At 33.7% G+C, this 24,195-nt stretch overlaps 1 protein-coding gene across 1 annotated transcript in view; it reads right to left on the reverse strand.

Annotated features, from left to right (window-relative positions):
• Positions 1-24,195, reverse strand: part of PCLO (piccolo presynaptic cytomatrix protein) — a gene marked incomplete at its 5' end in the record, with an annotated part of 287,210 nt that overhangs the window by 87,687 nt on the left and 175,328 nt on the right. The window lies entirely within an intron of this gene.

The following is a 24,195-nucleotide window of genomic DNA, read 5'->3' on the forward strand; positions in this document are numbered from 1 at the left end:
AATCATGAAGAACAACAACAAAAAAGACTATTTATTGTATTAAGAGTAATGGTTAATAAAGTGCACTAGAAATTGATATTAGCTCTTATTACTTATTGCTCATACATGTAAGAATTGTTTCCTAATTTAACTTTATGACTAATATCTTATAGTCTCACTTGAGACAGTAGGCTTAGTCAAATTCATTTTTTTTGTTAATGTAATCCTAGGTACTGGGGATTTCAAATTATCCTCCAGAGTTGCAAATATTTACTCATCCGTGGCTTGTGTTAATTAATATTTTGTGTGCCATAAATGTGAGTCATGGAAGCAAGAGACAGAGCTGGTTGGTAGAAGTTACATACTTACTGAGTTAGCCTAGCTGACCACTTAGTCTCTACAAATTGAACTAGTTTGCTGTTCTCTACTTGGCAACGTTACTAGCTTTTACTCTGACTGTAGAAGTCAAGAAGTCGGAGACTTCTCAAGGTCTCTGCCATATTTCTTCCAAATGAGAGGAAGTGTAACATAATGACTCAAAGCTTAGTCTCTTTTTAATCCTGGCTCTGTCTTTCACAAGCTGTGAAACTTTTAGCAAGTAGCTTAAACTCCCTAGGCCTCAATTTTCTTAAATATATATAAAAGAAGGTTAATATTTATCTTTACATTATTGGTTTAAGGAGTAAATGAGTTTAAAAAAAAAAAAAAGAGTCTAAATTACTTATTGTTCCTGATGGCAGGCAGAAATATAATAGATAATTTAAAATGATGTTTTGGCAACTTATAATTAAAAAAAACCTGACTTTCAAGACCATAAATACCTTCTAAACTGGGCATTTAATTCTAATTCAATCAATATAATGTAAAATAAGAGTACAGAACTCCAAAACAGAGAATCAAAACAAAGAAATATAATTGCTTAGAAAAAATGTATAAAAGAGAAGTTCATCATGATTAAAGGTGATACTGCTGGACACCATGATTAGAGATGAGTATAACAATCTAGAAAAATCTTAGTATTTAATAAGATTTTCCTTTATGACCAGCTTATTAAAAGTTGTCTTTAGATAGACCTGGTGCCCTTAATCTGAAAAAAAAATTATCATACTAAAAAACTGTATATATAAATTTAGATTATTTTCAAATAGCTATGCAAATAGCAGACCAATGGAAAAGCCCTAACAATAGAATGGATGGAGGTTGAAGGGGGGCCTGGGAGAATAATTCATTTAAATTGGAGTATTTAGGAGGTAATTGTGGTAACAAGCAAATACACTCCAGGAAAAATTTTGCTGTCCAAAGTTATTTTAAACAACATTCTTCTCAGGGTTATCAATTTATACTATGCATCTTATATGCAAAGGAAAGAAATTCTTCCTTGTTCTGAGGTGTCAGGGCTATTAATAAAATAAAAGTAGCTAAGGTCTATGGACACACTATCCTAAGGACTTCAAATATGTGTATATGCATTATCTCATTGTCAAAATCATCTACACTCAATCTAGGGATGATTAAAAGATACCTATTTTTCCCCTAATAGGTGAAGAAGCAAAAAATAGATACTGGACCAAAATTATTTATCGATTGCTATATATAATAAATATATATTCAACTTACTAATTCATTGCAGTAGTTGCTAAGTATAATTCTAAAATCCAGTGTTCTAGATACTAATGACACAGAGTTAAAAGGCATGAGATTAAATAAACCTAAACCCTGTTCTCAAGGAATTCATAAGTCAGGAATGTTTTATAGACTGTTGTATGAAGAAACTACTTCAGTCTTTTCCTAAATAGCCCTTGTTGTTAATATCAGAGATATAAGGACTTAGGAATGTATTTTTCATTTTATAAATATAGAAAACTAGACCTGCTGTTGGAAATCAGTGTTCATCATGATTAAATATCTTGGACTTTTAAGCTTGTTCTTTCAGTTAAACAGGAAATATTTTTATGAAAGCCTCTTACTTTTAGATAATGGAGATGTGGATTCACTTGCAAACAGTACAATTCCACAAAGATTTATCAAGTAAATGATACTTTGATGGAGATAAATATCATATAACTTGTTAAAAGATCATCTATACAACAAGTCAGAAGGTGAATTAGAGATTATATAAACTGAGTGTATTGGGACCCAGAATAAGAATGGTTTACTTTTAGTTTAGGGAAGGAAAGATGGATTAAGACATGATAGTGAGCCTGGTTCAGGAAGAATGGATGGGACTTAAAACAAGAATATTTTCTATGTGGAAGGAACAGTATGAAATGCAATTTTTCATAGAGGCACCAAAGATTATCTGGTTTCACTTCATGCTAGTGATGCATTAATATCTGAGATGGAAACAAATTCAGAGAGTATCTTATGAAAATAAAAAAATAAATTTTACAGGAAAAAAACACACCTGGAAAGCTATATCTATTTTAAAAGTTCTATTCATCCATTTTCATTTTTTTACAGATGGAAAAGGCAACCCTGGTTATTACATACTGGTCAAATTAACTCCAATATCATGTGAAATACCAGGGCAAAGCATGAAAATGCAAATGTGCCATCATTTGCAATGACCTGTAATGCAGTGCACTGGGTAGCAATCAGTGTGGCTTTGCTAAAGAGAAAACTGTGCCAGCCCACCTTAAGATCCTTCAACGATAATGTGGCATGTAGATAGCACAGAAACAAGAGCTACAACCTGTGGGGCTTCAGCAAAGCTTTCCATTGTCCCATGACATAATCACCCACATAGTTTTGGCCATAAGAATGAAACATCTTACAATTTGTCAGGAGCCCATATGTACACCATGGCTGTTATGGTCCCAACATCAATGTAAGCAATCAATTAATGTTTCTTAACCTTGGGACTCATGACATTTTTGACCAAATGATTCTATGCTGGGAGGGCGGTGGCTGTTTGCTCACTGTAGGATGTTTCGGGGTGACTGGCCTCTGCAGACTGGATGCCACGAGCACGTCCTGCCCCACTCACGTAAAGCAAGTGCTGCTAAGCATTGTCCGAAACCTCCCGGCCAGGTAAGAGCAGACAGGCACCCTGAGAACAACGAGGCAGAGTATGGAAAAAGGAAGTCCTCAGGAAGGGACTGCTGACCTACTGTTACTTAATTATATCTGTAGATAAAGAGAATGCTAGTATTTGTATATCTGAGTGCCTTAGTCTGAATGGAAAGGTAGGCTTCTTAGATGAACTGGGACTTGAATGGTGCCTTGAAAATGAAAACTCTTGGGATAAAGGATGAAAGGAAAAGAGACATTCCAGGCTATGGTTATAATCTGAGAAAATTAATAAAAATAGGACTGTATTAGATTTTTTTGTTTTGTTATAAGTTTGTTTTATGATCCTATAATTAATATCATTGAATAGGGTAATTCTTACCTACTGGATTAACATGAAGTAAGATTCAAAAGATATTCAACCAGGTTTTAAAAAATATAGTTTCATTAGAGAACAGGGAGAAAAAAATCCCAGATACCTACAACTATGAGAATTAGTCCATTCAGTATAGAAAATTAATCTCTATAGTTTAGCCTCATAAACAATCTTGGGAAATTTTCCATAGCTGCAATAACTAAGGAAAAATCAGAAGGTAAGGAATTGTCAGTCTGATTAAAAAATTATATAAATGACAGTTCTTTGTTAAAGGTTGCCCGTTACTTTAAGTTCAAATAAGAATCAATGGTGTAATTAAAAAGAGATTACAACCTTACGAAGACAGGATGATTATGTGGTTTGAGAAACTTAACACCAGAATCACTAATGGAGATTAGTTGGAGAGCTAAATTCAATTTTAAAATAAAGAAATTCTTACCATCTTAAAAGTAATTTAAGAAACAAATTAATAACAGTGAAAAATTGTTTTTAAAGTTGAGTTGAAATTGCCCTTAGGGTCAGTCCCACCCTCTTCGAACTTTCATCTAGAGCCTTCATTTACTTTGTAGATGACAGTAAGTCTTTGTCTTAATAAGAAGTATACTCATACATAGTATCCTGCTCTCTGACTTTATTTGCTCTTCTATGTGCTTGGCCATTCATTCTTCCTAGGATGTAAATAACATCTATAAAGAGCTATGTCTTTTAAGTATTAGGAAGGTCAGTAAATGTTTATCCCCATCAACCAAGGTAGCTCTTTAAAATATATGAACATAGGTTAGCATATTTCTTTAACTTTGGGAAGTTAAGGTGAAGGATGATGATAAAGGTCTAAGGAAAACATAAGGCTGTAAATTGGAAAATATGCCTTTACACATCCTTTCTTATTAAACTGACTAGATGCAGAGTTTTACTATGAAATGTCAATGTAAACATGAATTCACCTTCACGGGGTCTCCCCCACCCCAGTATCAACAGTTTCCAATTTTAAGACAAAAATAGAAGTTGAATGTAAAAATATGCAGCATTCTATTAGGTGCACTGTATCCTTAATAACATGTTCCCCAAATAGACGTATTATTTAACAGCATCCTATGTAGAGCTAACACACACAAAATGTTTAGTGTAAGGGTTCAAGAATTTCTACTGCTTTAAGGAGTACAAGAAAGATAAAAGAAAACAGAAGAGTAACCTGTGAAGAAGTGAAAATCTAAATGATATCATTTATGAAAAAATACTTTAAAAACTGGTAAAACATTTAAAATCCATTAGAATTTGAAATAGGCACACTGCCTGGCACAAACAAACTTAATCCATCAAATTTCTTCAGCTAGAGTACTGTGGAATGGTGTAACAACTATTTTTATGAATCACAACGGTAAACAAGCAGTATTATCACTGTTAATGGAATATCATTGAATTACTGAAAAATTATAGACACTTTCACCAACAAACAGTCTTGACTGTTACCACAGGAGAGAATTTACCGTTTGTGAATGTAACTGAAATAGTTTTTAAAAAGTAGTTTTTCTCAAATTGTCATAATATTCTAGTAACAAGAAAAAAGTGAGAAACTCAATTATAGGACCCTATTACTGGGAGAATAAAAAAAGAAGTAACAAAAGATATTTAAAAGTCACACACTTATAAGCTATTTCCCAAAGTCTAGTAATATAGATAAAAATGTTCTCCAAACAGTATTGTGAAAATGGCACTCAATATCGCATCAGACATCTTTAGGCTTTTCCTTAATGTGCCTCATGTCCCAGTTTGTTTTGTTTTCTTGCTGAAAGTCATTGCTCTTGGGCTGAGCAGCCAAGCAGAAAACTAGTTTCTACCTCACTAGATAGAGGCATTAGATATGTCAGTCTGTGCAACACTTACTGCCTTATATTTTCTGGAATGTCCCAGAGATTAATTTATTTTGTTTTCTCTGCCTAAAGTATTTTACAAAGTCCTCTGATAACGTTTTTAAGATGAACATTTTTTCTATGTATGCACGCATGTATGTGCATGTATACCACCTTCCCTCCCGCCCTGTCTCTTCCCTCCCTTTCTTTCCTCTTTTCTTTTTACTCTCCTAACATCATATCAGATAGTTATATTCCAATGAATTGAACAGAGTATATGCTGTTCAATGATCAGACACAGATCTAGAGTTCAAGAGGAATATTCATATTTCATCGCAAATCTCTTCAGAAGAATGTTCAGAAGTAATGATCACTAGAGATTACTTTAAGAAGATTAAGAAATAGAGAACTAGGTGTCAGATCGTCATCCCCACCGACATGTTAGTTATTTAAAACTTTGCCAGACAGTTGATGAGATGTCAATTTATTACACACAGGTGAAATCACATGATAGTTATGCTTACAGATGAAACATGCTGGACTGCACTGTTGATGCAAATGTATTCCTGGAGAGAAAGGCAAACATCCCCAAGTTTGTTTTGTCTTCCTTTCTATTTTTATTTTTTTAAAATAAATTTTGGAGTAATTTGTTACACAGCAGTATGTAACTAATATGCCCACTGACTTTCTATTGTATTGAGCATCGATATGACTATTTATCTTTCTGATGATTTGGTCTCACATTCTTTTTTTTTTTTTTTTAAATATATCTTTATTGATTTCAGAGAGAGGAAAGGAGAGGGAGAGAGAGAGACAGAAGCATCAATGATGAGAGAGTCACTGATCGCGCCCGCAACCCGGGCATGTGCCCTGACCGGGAATCGAACCCCGATCGCCTGGATCCCAGGTGGACGCTCAACCGCTGAGCCACGCCCGGCCGGGCTGGTCTCACATTCTTTAGACAGACAGTCCATCCACTCTGATAACTACTTCCTGCCCAAGTTATAGGTAGACTCTTTACTGTTTTGTTTCTCCTTACTTTTTGTGTTATTTTCTGTTGTAGAGCCCTTATTCATGAGCCAGAAGTGACTCACTGTGGAGTCAGCAGGACCGTCTCGGGATTACTGCCTCAGTCTTCTTTTCTGGCTGACAGTTCCTACCAGGTAAGAGGGACTGGACCAGTCTTTGAGGTGCTCCCAAGAAATGGGGATGATGTATAAGTTGTTAATTAAACACCAAGGGAACAGTTGAAATGCTAGCTATTTAGCTTTTTGAAATGTATCCTAAAATTTTCAGTTTTCTAGAATGTTAGATTTTTCAGTGAAAATTATTTTAAGTGTTTCTCACAGTGGCTATTTACAGAAAGAGGAAGCATTTGAGAAAACAGCTTACTCTGGGCAAAAAAAATATGCCTTTTAGGTCTTCTAATCTCCTGAACAGTCTCCAGCCCTCAAAGGCTTGCCTTATACACATGACTAAATCAACACTTACAGGGCTAACTTGTACTTAAGAGAGACCAAGAGTATTTCCAGTTTCTAATATTCCTGATATATAAGAAATGAAGAAATGTTCCCAATAATATTACCAAACTGTGCTATTTTTAAAATGGTGACACTGAAATTATGTTTTTCAATACACACAAAGAGAAATACAAGCTGACTTGTACTTGAAAATTACATCAGAAGTCTAAATTTTGAGGCTGTTTGTAAAAATACAGCCAAGGTCAAAAGACCCCTTGGTCTTTTTGTGATTCTTCATACACGAGCGAATTGTCTTTTCTCATAAAAGCTGAAAATCAGATCTATCATAGGAATACATAGACTTTAATAAGTTGTTGGGGGGGTGTCTTTATTACTCAGATAATTAAATCTCTAGTGATGAAATGTCATGCATTAGAATTAATATTAGGGAGGTTTGGTTTTATACCCTTCTAAAATCACTCTACATGTTCACCTCACTGACCAATTAAGAGCATGATGTTTTTTAGAAGTTAGTTTACTACTCCAAGCTGTCTTTGCACATGAAATAATAATAAATATGACTTTTACAAACTGCTCTCAGTAATCACTTTAATGGGCAAAATTATTTAAAATGTTCTTGCAAAGAAATGGACAGATTTTTATGGCGGACATCCAAAGACACTGAGAAGTCCCCTATGGCCCTCAGGGGAGCCTAACGATTGAAATTTCTTTTGTTGGGGTTATTTTTCTTGAAAGCCTAGAAAAAAAGACACAATGAGTGGTAAGATATTATTATAAATTATTAGCTGATTATCATTATAATATCCATTTCTTGAAAACAATAGTAATAATTCTTTAATAGAAATGAAGTGGCTTTAAGACTTAGACAAGATGTAACATAGGCAGTTAGGGGCTACAATGTAAGGCCTGACCAGATAATATCAATCAGGCTTCTAGAAAAACCTATTAATATAACTATCATTCAAGTCTATACTCCAACTACAGAGGCTGAAGATGAAATTAAAAGCTTTTACATAAGTATTAAAGAAGAAATTGATCACACACCAAAACAAGACATGCCAATAATTATAGCTGAATTGAATGCAAAAGTAGAAAATAAAGCAGAATCAAAAATATCAGTGAAAAATTTGGACTAGGGTTCAGCAATGAAGCAGGTTATCAGCTTGTGGATTTCTATGAGCCAGACTTGTCCATCACAAACACATGCTTCAAACAACTGAGCAGATGACTGTACACACGAACTTCACCAGATGGCCAATACAAAAATCAAATAGACACTGTTATTGGAAGCTGGAGATGGAAAAGCTGTATCTCTCTGCCAAAACAAGACCAGGAGCAGATTGCGGTACTAACTATGAACTCTTACTATCAAACATTAGAGCACTAAAAGAATCATACTGTCAAAATATAATGTAAATAACATTACTGATGGATTTAAAGTCCACATAAAAAACAGATTCACGCTGTTATGCTCAATTGACTGAGAACCATATGAACTGTGGACTGAAACTAGAAATATTATTAGGGAAGAATGTGAAGAGACAATACCAGAAGTGATGAGAAAAGAAAAATTAAGAGGGATGAAAAGGGAAATACTAAAAATTGTTAAAGACAGGTGAGAGGCGAAAGTAAAAGGTGACAAATGCAGGATTAGAATCCTAAACACAGTTTTTCTAGCATGTAGAGAAAAAGAGAACTATTACAATAGTCAATGTAAGGAGATATAAACAACAACAACAAGTCAATAAATCACTACCATAAGATTCAAGAAATCTAAACTTGGAATGCTAAGTGCCCACAAGCAAGCACATTATCTGACCAGGAGAAAATTAAGGCAAGTGGAACCAGGACACTAAAAACCTATACAAAAGAGACAAAATCTTACAGAAGAGGGTTCCTCTAGGCAGAACCTGTAATTCTAGAAAGTGAAGTGAAAGCTGCCATGAATGTATTGGGAAGAAATAAGTCACCAGGTTATGGGCTACTGAGAGAATTCTTTTAAGCCACAGAGGCTGAAACTGTCAATATTCTAACAAGAAAATGTCAACAAATACAGAAAATAAAACAATGGCCTACAGACTGGAAATGTTCAGTATACATCCCAATTTTCGAAACAAAAGATGTCAAGGAATGCAGTAACTATAGGACCACTGCTTTAATTTCCCACATAAGTAGAGTGATTCTCAAGGTGACAAGAAATGCTGGATTCTCAAGCTGGGTTTAGAAAAAGAAGATGCACTTGAGACATATTCAAGAACATTTGTACTGGACTGTGCCAAAGAATTTCAGAAGAAGGTTAGTCTGTGTTTTATAGACTACAGTAAAGCCTCTGACTGTGTGATCATGAAGAGCTATGTATGGGCTGCTCTGAAAGAAATGGGTGTGCCTCAGCACTGAACTGCCGGGTTGTGTAACCTGCATTGTGGACAGGAAGCCACTGTCAGGGCAGAGTATGGAGAAAGAGAATGATCTCCCACAGCAAAGGTGTCAGCAAGGGTACATTTTTGTCTTCCTATTTGTTTAATCTGTATGAATAACTTACACAAAAAACTGGCGTAGATTCAGAGGAAGCAGCAGCAAAAAACTGGCGTAGATTCAGACTGGTGGAAGAAATACCTTCATATTGGAGATATGCAGATGATACCAACTTACTAGCAGAAAGCAGCAATGATTCAAAACTACTTCTGATGAAAGTGAAAGAAGAAAGTGCCAAAGTAGGACTGCATTTGAACCTCAAGAAGACAAAAATCCTGACTACAGAAGAAATAAACAACATTATCATAGAAAACGAGAACACTGAAATTGTTAGAGGTTTTGCTTACCTTGGTTCACTCATCGATCCGAAAGGAGACTACAGCCAAGAACGCGAGAGAACAGTAGCAATGACAAAATTAGGAAAGATCACGAAGAGCAAAGAAGTGTCTTTAGACACCAAGGCTAAAATCATTTGCACTCACTTTATTATTCTCAGTTACTATGTCCAAATGCAAAAGTTGGACTGAAGAAGGTTGATAGGAAAAACTAATTCATTTGAAATATGGAGTCGGAGGAGAGGTCTATGGATACCCTGGACCACCAGAAAGGAAAATAAGTGGGTCCTAGAGTTACTTAAGCCCAAAACATCACAGGACGCAAAAATAACATTAAAGCTGTTCTACTTTGGGCACATCGTGATAAGGCAAGATTCTTTAAAAAGGCAATAATGCTGAGAAAAATAGAAGGCAGCAGGAAAAGAGGAAGATCAGATATGAGATGAATTGAATCCATAAAAGAAGCCATATGTATGTGTTTAAGGAGCTGAACAAGACCACTGAGGATAGGACATTGTGTATATCACTCATTCATAGGGTCTCCAGGAGTCAGAGCTGACATATGGCATGTAACACATAATATTACCAAATATGCATATGAAAACTCAATGTAAACTATGATTTGTTGGTACTAGGAGTTAAGAAATTTATAAACTAAATGCTTTTCCTAAAATCATAAAGATTTTTGGACTTTCTAATCTAACAATGACTCACTGGGGAAAAAGTAGGTAAGGCCATTATGTAGAATGACCAGAAAGAGGCTGAATATACTGAAAAGAATATGTTTGAATTCAGTAACTCCCTATACTTCACTGGTTTCCTATTAGACAAAATGAGCTTAGTTGTTTCAAGTACTTAGTAGACTGATTGGTTACAAAGCACTCAATAAATGATAGCTGCTAATACTGTAATTTCTGTTATTGTAGAGATCAAATGGGATTATATAAGTACATGTTTGCCTCACACAAAACAAAACAAAAAACAAATAAGAAAAGCTCTGTAACAGAGAATCCACATTTTTTTAATGTTAAAGAATGATCCATGTCTATAAAAAATAAGCTTAACAGAGTTAACTACTTCTTTACATAAAGCTAAAAATGAAATGAGTAAGCTATTAATTATTTGTATTACCTGTATGCCAAAAGTGAAACAGAACAAATTATAAATTAAAATTCTATGCCATGACTGGAGTGACATCGCAGAAATGGCAAAGTGGGAAATTCCAAGAATTGATCCACTAAATCAACCATTAGGCTGGCAAAAACAGACAGAATCAACATTTTTGGAACTCTAGAATCTACTAAAAAAGCTTAGAGCAAACAGGGGAATGCTCAATGAAGAAAGAGACTACTATAATTCAGTAAAAAAGCACTGTGGGATTTTTGCTTATTGTCTTACAATTCGCCATTCTCTAGCTCAGATACAACATCTAGACAGATAAAATAGGAACCAGAGGACTTAAAATACCATAAACCAATTAGAATAAACATATAGAACATTCTCCTCAACAAGTGCACAATACACATTTTTGTGAAGTACACTTGGAATATTTTCCAGATAGACTATATGTTAGGCCGCAATACAAATATCAACAAATTTTAAAAGACTGAAATCATACAAAGTATTTTCTCTGATTACAGTGGAATGAAGCTAGAAATCAATACAAAAAGAAAAACTGAAAAATTCATAAGTATGTGAAAATCAAACCATACGCTTTTGAACAACAAGTGGATCAGAAAAGAAATGACGTGGGAAATGAGAAAATACTTTAGAATGAATGAAAATAAAAAACCAAGATGACAAAACATGACACACAGTGACATCAGTTATCAGAAGGAAGTTCAGAGCTGTAATGCATACATTAAAAAAAAGAAAGTTCTCAAATCAATATCCTAACTTGATTTCTATGGAACTCAAAAAAAGAAGAGCAAACTAATAGAAAAAAAAAAAATTAAAAATAAATGAAATACAGAAAATAGAATTGATAATATCAAAAGTTGGTTATTTGTAAAGATCAAGGCAACTGACAAAATTTTAGTTAGACTGACTAAGAAAAAAATAGAAGACACAAATAAATAAAATAATAAATAAGAATAGGGATTTAGGAGCAAACTTACATAAATAAAAAGGATTACATGAGAATTCTACAAACAATTTCATGCCAACAAGCTAAATAACCTAGATAAAATTGAAATGGACAAATTCCTAGAAATTTAATTTTTAAAAAAATTGAACAGATTTATAAGTAAAGAAATTGAATCAGTAATAAAAAAAACCTCCAAAAAGTAACAAAAAATAACCCAGGTTCAGATCGATTCCCTGGTGAATTCTACCAAACTCTTAAAGAAGAATGAGTGCCAGTTTTCCTGAAATATTTTTTAAAACAGAAGAGGAGAGTATACTTTCCAATTTATTTTATGAGGAGAATATTAGCTTGATACCAAATATGTCATAAAAAAGTAACCTACAGGCCAATATCACTTAGGAAAATAGATGCAAAATTCCTCAATAAAATACTAGTAAACCAAATTCAACAGCATTAAAATGATGAATTAGTGAAATTTATCACTGGAATGCAATGTGATTTAATATACTAAATACTAAAATCAATCAGTGTAATACAGAATTACAATAGAATAAAGAAAAAAAACCTATTATGAGCACCTCAATTGATGCAGAGAAAGCCAGCATCCTTTCATAGCAATAACACAAAAAAAATGATAAAGGGCATTTATAAAAAATCCATAGCTAACATCATACTTAACAGTGAAAGAATTCATGGTGAAAAAAAGACTAAAAGCTTTTCCTCTGAGATAAGAAATAAGAAAAGGAAGTCTACTTTTACCACTGCTATTCTGTACTGTATTGAAAGTTCTAGTAAAAGAAATTAAGCAAGAAAAATAAATAAAAGACATCCAAATTGGAAAGGAAGAAATAAAGCAATTCATTCACAGATCACATGATCCTATGTATAGAAAATACTACGAATGCATAACGAAACTTAGCTAATAAACAAATTCAGCAAAGTTGCAGGCTACAAGATCAATATAAAAAAAATGTCAGTTGTGTTTCTATACACGTGCAATGGCTAACCTGAAAAGGAAATCAAGAAAATTTCATTTATAACATTATTCAAAGAATAAAATATCTAGCAACAATTCCACCAATGAGGTGAAAGACTTGTATGCCAAATGTTACAAAACTTTGTTACAAAGTTTAATAAAGAAGAGCTAAATAAATGAAAAGATATCCAGTGTACATGGAATGGGAGACTTAATATAAGGTTAAGATGGCAATATCACCCAAAGTGATCTACAGGTTCAATGCACTTTCTATAAAAATTCCAATGGCCTTCTTTGCAGAAATAGAAAAGCTGATCAGCAAATTCATATGTAATTTCAAAGAGCCCCAAACAGCCAAAACAATATTGAAATCAAAGTTTGAGGACCCACACTTCCTTATTTCACAAAACTTCAAAGGTACAGTAATCAAAACAGTGTGATACTGGCATAAGGACATACATAGATCAACAGAATACAATTGAGAGTATAGTAATAAGCCTTTTTACATTTATGGCTATTTCATTTTCAACAAGGGTTCCAAAGACCAATAGGGAAAGAACAGTTTTTTCAACAAATGATGCTGTACATCCAGATGCAAAAAAATTAAGGTGGATACCTACCTCCCATGCAAATATTAACTCAAAATAGATCAATAACCTACATAAAAGAGCTATAATCACAAAATTCTCAGAAGAAAACAAAACATAGGGATAAATCTTTGTGACTTTGGATTTGGCAATGGATTGTTACGTATGACAATAAAAACATAAGTAAAAAGAAAAAATAAACTTCATAAAATTTTTAAAAATTTGTTCATCGAAGAACATTGTATAGAAGGTGAAAAGACAATCTACAGAATGGGGGAAATACTTGCAAATCATATGGTCTAATATCCAGAACATATAAAGAACTCTTACAACCCAACAACAACAAATAGCCCAATTAAAAACTGGGCAAAAGACTTCAATAGTCATTTCTCCTAATGAGAAATACAAATGGTCTAGAAGCACATAAAAAAGATTCTCAATATCATTAGTCATTTCTGAAATGCATATTCAAATCACAATGAGATACTAATTCTTACCCACTGGATGGTAATAATAAAAAATGGAAAATAACAAGTACAGGGAAGAATATGGAGAAGTTGAAACGCTTACATATTGCTGATAAAAATGTAAAATGGTTCATCTGCCATGGAAAAATGTTTCACAGTTCCTTAAAAAGCTAATTATGAAATTACCATATGACCCAGCAATTCCACTCGTAAGTATATACCCAAAAGAACTGAAAATAGGTGCTCAAACAAATACGTGTGCATTAATGATCTTTGTGGCACTATTTTCAATAGCTTAATTTGCTTTAAAGTATTAAAAAATTTAATACTTCAGTGTTGTATAAGTGAGACATTTACTAACAACAAGGGTAGAAAAAATAAAGTGAGGCTAATGACAATGGTATCAGAAGTAAGGGACATATGTTTCTCAATTTTACATTTTCATTTGAAAGATGTATTGCTATGTAAAAATACAGATATATTTCTTAACTAGTTTGTCGCCTCATTCAACAGCATGTTCTCTTGCTTGTTTTTCTAGGAGAAAAGAAAATGCTTGAAGATACCGGTGACGACCTTTTCCTTTTAGTCTCCTAATGTCAAATCATTATTATTAAGTTTAAAACCACTCTTTTCGTAGTTACAACTTCAAATATTTATTGGGGCAGCAAAACATATTTTGCCTATATGCTCTTAGCTAGACAGAAAGAAGGCTTGATGACCCATAAGCATAAAGAGAAACAAAGAAGTAATTGAAAAGCACTGACAACCTAAAGACTATGAAAACAAAATAGCGTAAGAATTGAAGTAACAGATCAGCTCACTGGAAAATTAACACAGATAACGTCCTATTCTCTCGATTACATCTGCCTGGTGCTGCTGGACCAGGACATGAATGCTCTGAGCATCTAATGCTGGTTCCTTCTTCAAGGTCAAAAAATCGTTTATAGTTCTAATATCCTTACCATGAGATAATGACTACCTTCCTTTATCAGAAAATGTGTTAAATGGTTTCTGCAAGCAATCTGAAGTAGAATAACAAAAATAATAAAAGTTTCCAAGAATTAACATTAAACCTTATCCAGAAACGTAAATGTAAAAGTATAAAGCATCTTCCCTCTTTTCTTTACAGCAGTCATTTCTTGTACTGCAGCATGCTGAGTATTGTAGTACTGCCTGCCTATGAATTATTCCGTTTTGAGAACAAATTATTGATCCATAAGAGAGATTTTAGTGACTCTAATGCTTCTATAAAATATTTCCTCATTGGCAATCTCTCATCGGAACAAATTTAAGTTTATTTCAAATGCTGTAAAGTGTAAATATCTGACTCTACACATGGGGTATTAAAATTATGATTGATTACTACATGATGTGTTCTCTAAAGCATCAGGTAATTAGCAATTTGAGAAATGATGAGTCAATAACTACCTATCAAAAGCCATGGAAAATACAATGACCATTTTAATAGTGGCACAGTCTTTACTAAATTATCTTGAGATAACAAAGGTATTTTACATTCAGACTCTTGAAATGCCTAACCACAAAAATCACAGGAACCTCTTTTGTTTATTTGCTTCTCTCTCATTGATTATCCTCTGGACTAGAACACATACTTGGAACATGACCTTAAAATAGCTCAGAGTTACTTTTATCACATATGTTTGCAGTGAATGAAGTATTTCTTTTTCATAAACCCAAATCATGTAAAATAGATCCTCCAAATTAAATTAAATTTTCTTGTAAAGTACTTGACCATGGCCCTTACTCAATATAAACTGCCTAACTATTGAGTTCTTTAGAAGACAATACCATTAACAATGGATAAAAGATGGCAATTAAACAAAGTGGCAAGAAATATTTTATTCAGTCTTCTAAAAGATAAAGCTCATGAGTTTATATAAATATGACAATATTTTTACCAAATGTCATTTTAAGAGGTTAACTTCTTTTTCAATTCTCAATTCTACACATTCAATTACATGAGAATAGGGGTGTACTTGGATGGTGATGAGGATTTCCCAACTGGATAAATAGTGAAATCTGAGCTTAATGATCGTTCTGCATTTGAGTATTTACAGGCATCAGCTACTGCCAGAAAGGGAAGAACTGGCTGAAAGCACCAACAAAAAAGTTTTATTAAGAATACAATAATATTGCTGTTTTGTTAGAAACATTTCTATCATTTTAATATCCATAACACACTGAAGAAATTCATGCATACTTATCCATGTCAAAAGAAAATCAATGTTGTGATGTAAAGTTTTTATGAAGTATTATAAAACTATTAACAATCAGCATCAATTAGTACTTTACGCAGTGATTTCATCAGAGTTAAAGAAATAAATAAGCCATGCACTTATCCTCTCTGCCTGGATATTGAGATCTGTGATTTAGGACTGAGTTATCAGAAAAAACAATGAGGATTTGACTTGTCCTTATCTTGCTAAAACATACTACCTAATAGTTAAGAAATTAAAATCTGGTCCAACTTAATAAAAATAATTTATTCATGTAGATAAAATAGTTTATCAGAGAGCCCAAACAATTGTTGTATATATATTTTTTCATACACTTATATTTAATCATTCACTTGAGGAGGGAGAAAGGAGTGGGAGTGAGAAGTGTAACCAATCAATCAGTTTAGCTTCAAATCTTCTACTTTTACTGATACTGTATTCCTTCAGGAGGGTTATATATTGTTCTTCACAAAACTGTTTCTGTTTGCCATCTCATGAAATTTTTTCAACCAAAAAAAAAAAAAAAAAAGATAGCAGTTCTATAAATCTAGCTTAGTGATTTCTTATATTGTTTTCAACCATTAAGGTTAATTTTCAACTGTTTTAACTCATTTTTGAGGTTAAAATAAAATAGATAAAAATTCCCTTTGTTTATAGCTTCAGGCTACACTACCTTAGTTTATTTAGCCAGTTCATTTAAGACTTAGTTTAGCTCACCACACTTGTTCTACTGCCCTCCTAATTCAAATTATGTACATAATTCAAGATACAGAACATCACCAAACAGAAAATACTGTTAAATATTGGGGCCTCATTTAATGCAAATATGGTCTGGGAGAAGGGGTAAAAAGAACACTGACCTAGACTTCAGGTTCCTCTTCTTTAAAATATGGAATAAAAATAAACATAAAGCATATAAAAAATAAGTGGTTTGGATCTCAACAAAGCAACTGCAGTGAAAATATTTTATTAGTTATAAGATGCTATAAAAGCATTAAACATATTATGTATACATTTATTATATGTAAGTATGTATACACATATATGCCTACCATAAATATATACTATTTTGATGTTGAATACAATGATAGGAAAATGTCAAGCAACTATTGGAATATATTGTAATGCCACTATATACCTTATACCTCAAACTTTCAAATATTTGTATATCATAATCATTTCAGTTGATTGTAAATTTTTCAGTAAAAGCTAAGGCAGCCAGTTAGAGAATCTTAAATTATATGAATAATCTTTCTGATATATGTAAATAACACCATTATAAAACAGGTGTTTTCATCAAAGTCAGTTTTAATAGACTGATTTCTTATGTTGCTTTTCAAAGAAAGTAATGAAAAACAAAAGCTAATAAATATTTTCCTTCAAATCACACTTGGCCACCAAAATTATTATTTCTTAAACTGTACATTCTGACAGAAATAAAATGGACAGAAATAAAACTTCTCAATTTAATTATGGAAATTACCCTTAGAAATAGACATTAAACCATTCCAAAAATCTTAAAATATAGCTATCAAAATAGCAATCAGTGAAGCAAAACATACCCTTGTAAAAATCGCCTCATGAATTTCATCTGCTTAGCAATCGGATTCTGGCTTAAACTCTAGCATAAAATAATTTTAATAAGGAGTTTAGCTATTACTAGAACAGCTCTAAACTTGTACAGTAATTCTACGGTAGAACTAATCAACTTTAATACCTAATGGCCTATGTATTTTTAAAACCTTGTAAAGGTGATAACATTTTAAATGTAGCGCATTTTAGTACAAAAAGTGGAGTGTATATCATTGACAAAATACGTGCCACTTATGAAATATATGCCTTTTTTGATAGAGATATCATTTTAAAATATGATTTTTTTAAGATAGAAAAATCTTAGAATGAATTAGATCCCTTCCAGCTCCAGACAAATTCTTTGAATTCACATTACTATTTCTCCCAATGGATAACATCACTTTCTCCCAATTTTGAAAATAACATGCTATATTATACATATTTTTGAGAACATGCTATATTATTAACCTTCCTTCTTGAAGTCATCAATCATCTGTGGTTAATGATATAATCACAGTCTCACTGTGTAGAATAAAGACAAAGGGCATAAGATACACATTTGGCCCTCTGGTTTAAGAACATTTTGTAGATGTGATGCTAGACATGATCCACAGATGCCCACAAAAATAATGGACTGAAATGAATTTGAGAGAGTATAGTGTCACCCATTAAGCAATTGGAAGAAAAATACAGAGAAAGCAAAAGGAAAACCTGTAACAGAACCACACAAAAAGTGCAGGGGACGGATGAGTAAAATTTTGTTTGCTTTCTTTTTATATTTTTGTTTTATGTGGGAGTAAGAAATTGGTGAATTCCTCCAAACTGAAAGCCATTTCATGGATAAAGAGGTCCATTTATTCACTAATTCATCAAATTAATTTATTGCTATAGGGAATCTAACTAAGAATCAGGCATCTTTCTAGGCAATGGGGACATAACAGTGAACGTAATAAACAAAAATCTTCACCCATAAATTCTGCTGGGGGAAGAGGAACAATAAATAAGGAAACAGCTCAGCCGGGAGTGGCTCAGCAGTTGAACATCGACCTGGGATCCAGGTGATCGGGGTTCGATTCCCGGTCAGGGCACATGCCCGGATGTGGGCTCCACCTCTAGTTGGGGGCGCACAGGAGGCAGCCGATCAATGACTCTCTCATCTTTGATGTTTCTATCTCTCTATTCCTCTCCCTTCCTCTCTCCGAAATCAATAAAGATATATTAAATAAATAAATAAACAAACAAACAAACAAACAATATTCCTGATGACACATGTGATACGGAGACAAATCAAGAAGGGGGTAAGGAGAGAGTGTTTAAAAAGTGGGTGGTTTTCAACTGGTCAGTTAAGGAAGGCTTCATGACCCAAAAGAGTAAATTAAACACAGTGATAGAGAATAGGAATCTGAAATTTCTTGAGAAGCAGCATTATATACTCCACAGAATATGAAAGGCACACAGTTAGTAGGAGATTTGAGAATTATTTCTACCAACCCATGAAGTACAGTTCTTTAATGATAGTTGGCAAATTTCTGTTAAGGAAAGACAAATGTTGCCAATGTCAATGTGAGGAAAGGGAATCAACTGTACTGGACACAATTGCCAGACTTAAGGATGGAAGGTTATAAATGTTCCTTCATTCAATCATTACAGATAGGTATTTGATCACTCTATACCAGTTTCCACCATTTTTAACTCTTTGGCTTTCATAAGACATTTTAATTGAAAACAAGTTCTACTGTTAAAAGTTAGAAAATCACTGTTTACATACTACCTTTCATTTGGAACCATACTTCTTTCTGTGCTTTTTCTAAGTCACGATGAAAACACATTATCAAGTCATATCTAAGTAGCAAGCTTCACTGTAGGGGAAGGAATAAATTCTGACTTTGTTTTAGTTGTACCTCTTGGGAATTTTTCTGGGGAGCAAACTAAAGGATTTTTTTTAAAAAGTAATTTTTTCCATCTTTACTCAGTTAAAAATTTTTATTCATAAAGAGAAGTAGACTGCAAGACAAAACTGTTGGTTAAATAAATGCTGTCAAAAAATGGAATTTGGCTATCGAACCAGAGTGAAGGGGTCTATAAAAGGATAGTGCTCACTTCTTACAGACATTGGAGAATATTGCATAACTCAATAAAATGATCTCAGATAGCTCCTTGCTCTAGTGATGTCCACTATGTCTATTATTTTATGATTTTGTTAATTAATGCTAATTGTAATCAACTGAATGTATAAGATATCTTAGCGGCAGCATGAACTCAAATGCCAGTGAAACACTAACTAGACAATATATGCTCCTGCCTTGGAATTTCTAAGTCAAAGATGTAACCAAATCTATGATGGTAAAATGATATTAAAGTATCTTATGCCACATAGTTGAATTCCTATGGAATAAAATTTAAATCTCTGATGTTCCAAATTGCACAACTAATACAAATATTTTAAAACTCGAGGGAGATTTTACTCATAATGAAAAAGTAATAATTCAAGCTCTCCAAAAAAGTCTGTGAGATAGTCACTAAGAAAAAAAAAAAAATGTAGGGAAAGAGGGCCGAAAACAAACTAAAAAAAGTCCACATTTGCCTGTGAACAAACAAAAAATGCAATATAGTGCTTTCATACGTGTTGCGGCTTGCATGGTGCCTCTCCCCCTCCAAAAGAAAAGATGCGTTGTAGTCCTAAGCCCTAGTACCTCAGAACGCGAAACTATTTAGACACAGGGTATTTACAGAGGGAACCAAGTTAAATCAAGGTCATTTATGTGGGACCTAATCAATACGACTGTTGTCCTTCTAAAGAGGGGAAATTTAACACACGGACAGAGACACAAAGAGGGAGGACAATGTTAAGAGACACAGGGAGACCATCAACCACAATACAAGAAATACTAGAGGCCAGCAGAAGCTAGGAGAGTGGCCCAGACGGCCCTCAGAGTGAACCGACGCAGCTGACACCTTCATTTTGGACATCTAGCCTCTAGAACTGTAACAACAAACTTCCGTTGTTTAAGCCAACTAGCCTGTGGTACTTTGTTATGAGAACCTTAGCCAATGAATACAATATATGGGCAAGAAGAACAAAACAAGCCCAGTGGCAGGGGACTAGGCAGGATCGCTGCCTCTCTGGTTCATCTTCTATTTGTAGAGTTTTCCAGAGTGTCTGGAAAAGAGCAATGAATGAATGAGATGAATGAATGCAAACAGGAATAAATTAAAAAATGAATAAATCTAATTAAGAGGGATTTAAACGGGAATTTAAGAAAGAGCAGAGGAAATTACAAGATAAAAAGACGGACACCAAACAAGGTATTGAATTTTTAAGAAAAATATTAAAAAATGTCCAGCCTGGCTGGCGTGGCTCAGTGGTTGAGCATGAACCCATGAACCAGGAAGTTGGGTTTGATGCCCGGTCCGGGCACATGCCCCGGTTGCCGGCTCGATCCCCAGTGGGGGGTGTGCAGGAAAAGCCGATCAATGCCTCTCTCATCATTGATGTTTCTCTCTCCCTCTCCCTTCCTCTGTCTGAAATCAATAAAAACATGTTCAAAAAAATTTTTTTTAAATGTCCAGTATCAGACGACACAAATAAAGGATAAGAGCTATAACATGCAGAGTCTAATATTCTAATTCTGGTCACGTTTTTGGCTTATTAAGGAACCATGATAAAGTCAATGGCCTATTCTGGGCTTAGTTCCTCATTTCCAAGGCGGCTGGACTGTCTGAATAGCTAAATATACTTCAACTATGGATGTCTACATAAAAATAAAGTGGAATTGACATTTTAAGCAAAGGAGATAAAAGTTCAGATTATCAACAAGACTGGCTAGGATGGGTCTAGTTTGTGGTAATTAAAAGGTAAGCAGCCCGAGTCTTTTAATGCATGTTTCATACCATCGCCTCTATACCTATACTGGCCCCTTTATACAGTGATTTAATAAATGTTGAGGGCCTACTTTGTTCTAGGCACTTGGGACTAGAGCAGCAAACAAAGTAGAATTCCTGCTGTTGTACAGGCTATGTTCCACTGAGGAAGAAAGATGATATTTGATTAATAAGTAATATATACAAATGAAGATGATGCAGTTATGGAGATTCATGGTGACAAGTTGACTTTTTTAGAGAATAAGCTAAGGAGAGCCTCTCTGTGGAAGTGAAATTTAAGTAGAAATCTGTACACAGGAGTTAGCCAGGCAAAGATCTGGGGAAAGAGATCCAGACATGGTCCCGGGTGAGGGTGAGATTGGCACATCCAAAGAAGGAAAGAAGGGCAAGGTCAGCAGTTGGAAGCAGAGCAAGAAGGTGGGCAGGAGGCAAATGTGGTCATATGAGTCCATGTTAAAAAAATTCTAATATATTCTGAATTTGATGAACATCTGTTGGAGAGTTTATTCTGGGGAATGCATGATGTAATTCGATGTAGATTTTAGAAAATCACCCTAGATGCAGCTGAGAGAACTGACTGTAAGGAAGACGAGAGCGGAGGGAGTCCAAGGGCTAGTGCAAAGCGTAAATTAAAAAATGACGGTGGCTTTGATCTTGGCTCCCTATAGCCCAAGGGAAGTAAATCTGAACTCTAACTTGGCAAATTAGGTCCCCTGCAACCTGTTCCTTTGCAAGTTTCCGGTTTCAGTTACAGTAAACCTTTCTCCTACCTCGTTGCTTTACATCTGTTCACCAATCTGAACATCTGCACCTTTTGTTCCCTCTATTTAGAATAACTGTCATTTCTCTTCATGGTAAAACAGAAATCTCACCTTCATGTTTCAGAATCTCCTCTTTGAAACATTTCCTGACACCTTCAGGAAGAGGGGATTGTACCACAAAATCTCATCTAGTATAAAACTCATCTTTCATGCTGTATTGTAAGTGTTACTATGATGTCTCAATTCCAACTGAATGGTGTGATTGTTTTCAGAGAAAATTAACAATATGTAAACTACTAAGCTAGACTTAAACCTATATCACTATAAATATCATTTAGAAGATTATTCATTTCAGTACAACTAATACTTAGTGATCCAGGCTTATAAGTAAGAAATTAATTTTATTTAAAACAGACTCAAAGCACAACTAAAAATTTGCAAAAAAACCACACACTGTAAAATTCACACTTTAGTATCAAAGTATCTAAAGTGCTAAAAACTGTGCCTGTATATCAAATGGCATGCCTTGTGTGTGCAATAAAACATCTTTGAGTTTGTACATAATTATTCCATATTAAAGCATACATGGAGCTTGACCAATTAGAAAAATGAGCTATTGAATTGTGTTCCAAGGCTCAATTCACCTGGGATTTTTCAGGTTCAGGATATTATTTAGCAATTCTACTCAACTTTTTATGATTAAATAGTTAATCAATATTACTGATACAATAAATAATACAACCCATACAACCCACTGTATCTTTCATTTCGTACTTCCAAGTCCAAAGTGAATACTGTGAGGAAAAAATATTGACAACCTGAATCTCTTCTTTAACTGAGTTAGTTTGAACTAAGAGTTCAGAGCCATAGATTAAGTAAATAATTGATATATCAACCAGAAAAGCCTATTCTTTCTAGTGACAGAAGCCTTGAACATTACTTTCAAATACTATTAAAAAACACATTTTCAAAGTTTTCCAATTAACTCTTTAGGTTAATTTATAGGCCACAGCTGTAAAGATATCTATTTATTATAACTGAGTTATAATCCCTTCTCACAATAGATTTAATTCTAGAAACAAAGCTATACATAAAATAATTCTCTGTAAACTGAATAAAATCTCAATGTACCAGTGGTTCCCTGATTTAACAGTTATGACCTCTGTCCCTCATATGAAAAAAGTTTTACATTTAGGATATACTGTTTAAGAAAGTCCATAATATCAAAATGCCACTATAAAACTAGAAAACTTAAACATGAATTTGTAATTTATTAATGTGGCTATGGATATGTCTATATACATATAAACAGACTTACAGTCATATATAATGGCATATTTTTCATTCGACAGCCAATGTTTAACATACAGGGTATGGCAAAAATAGGTTTACAGCTGTTCGTATGGAAAATAATAATTAATAAATAGTAATACTAGAATAAACTGTTTTGCACACTCACAACTATAAACCTACTTTTGTTCCACCATGTATATGGGTCAGTGGAGATAAATAGCAATATCTAGAAAAGCCCATCTAGAATCTTTGGGGTTTAAAGATCTAGAGTTCAAAAACCAGTTCATGAAGGGAAACTTTTAAATTCAACCATCATATTTATCAATAACTTTCTAAAGAATTATATATTGGATTTTAAGTAGGACATGTCCGCTTTTATTGCTGATTATTAACATTTCTTCTTTTCAGCTATAGCGATCTTCACAACTGCGTCCCAAATATCTATATATGTACTTTTCCCTTTAAAGCATACCTATATATTTTCAAATTAATAACTTTTAATCTCTATTATTCAAAGAAACATACAAATTATTTTTGCTTCTATAATCACCAGGACTAAGGCTTACTTAAGAATAGATTAAGACAGTCACCAGAAACAAAATAAGAATGGATGAACTATGAAGATCGTATTATGCTTTCACCTACCTGCCCTAGAAATCTTCTCTTTTGAGAAGTAAATGCCCTAAGCCCTTTTATGAAAACCTTCTGGCTGGAGGAAGAAGAAACTGACTAGATAATCTCCAAAGACCTTCCCACTAAGAATTCCAGTATCCATGGGTCTAAATTTATGGCCATCCTTTGCCTTATTTGTTTATATCCAATGTTTATA

The sequence above is a fragment of the Miniopterus schreibersii genome, assembly GCF_964146895.1.
Source record: "Miniopterus schreibersii genome assembly, chromosome: 9".
NCBI lineage: Eukaryota > Metazoa > Chordata > Mammalia > Chiroptera > Miniopteridae > Miniopterus > Miniopterus schreibersii.